This window comes from Chinchilla lanigera, unplaced genomic scaffold, assembly GCF_000276665.1.
Source record: "Chinchilla lanigera isolate Chin_1 unplaced genomic scaffold, ChiLan1.0 scaffold00036, whole genome shotgun sequence".
Lineage (NCBI taxonomy): Eukaryota > Metazoa > Chordata > Mammalia > Rodentia > Chinchillidae > Chinchilla > Chinchilla lanigera.
Window position 1 is genome coordinate 17,263,787 of NW_004955437.1, and position 1,060 is coordinate 17,264,846.

The window sequence follows — 1,060 nt, forward strand, 5'->3', positions numbered from 1 at the left end:
AAAAAAAAAAAAAAAAAAGACAGAAGCTTGTCTGTCTGTTTGTCTGTCTCTCTCATCATTTTCGCTGTCTTCCTCCACCATGAACTGTTGCCCCCCTGCCATGTGCCTCCCTGCCTTGGAGCCAGCAATTATGGATAGAAACTTCTACAAACTGTGAGCTAAATAAACCTATCCTCCCATAACTTTGGGTGTCAGGTATTCTGTCTCAGCTACTGGAAAAGTAACTAAGAATTTGGTACCAGGAGTGGGGTCAGTGCTGTGGCTATACCTGACCACATGGGTCAGGAGCCTTTGGGAATGGCTCGTGGGAAGAAATTGGAAAGTTCAGCTAAAAACCTTGTTCTATTTGTAAGTCCAGATAATTTTAGCAATTACTTTTAAGTTTTAAGATAATAATTTGATACCATTTACACATTCAGTTAAATGCCTTCATCCATTTAAGACTGCATTTATAAATGTAATATATTCTATTTCCTTTTAAAAACACTTCAGTTATCTGACAGACCCTGCCAGGTACCAGTAATTTTTATAAATCTAATAAATTAAACATGTAGACATGGTGAACCTAATTTCTTTTAAGTGTTTCACTGCGGTATATAAACTTAGAATATTTTTACTTAAAAACCATAAATCTAAATCAATTACTTGATTATAGATTGTTGGTACAAACACAAACTTACAGAAAAGTTGAAAGTACAGTTCAAAGACTTTTTGGTTATTGATTTTTTTGAGGCAGGGTCCAGCTATGAAGTCCAGGCTGGTGTTGATCTCATGGTGATCCTTCTGTCTCAGTCTCCTGAGTACTGAGATTAGAGTCCTACATTACCACATCTAGTTCAAAGACTTTTTATTGGAAGTGTTTAAGAGTAAGTCAGTGAGGCTGGGAGTGGTGGCGCATGCCTGTAATCCCCGCACTAGGGAGGCTGAGGCAGGAAGATCGTTGTGAGTTTGAGACCAGCCTGGACTACAAAGTGAGCTCAAGGCCAGTCTGAACTGCAGAGCGAGATCCTGTCTCAAAAAGAGATTAAAAAAAAAAAAAAAAAAAAGAAAAAGAAAAGAA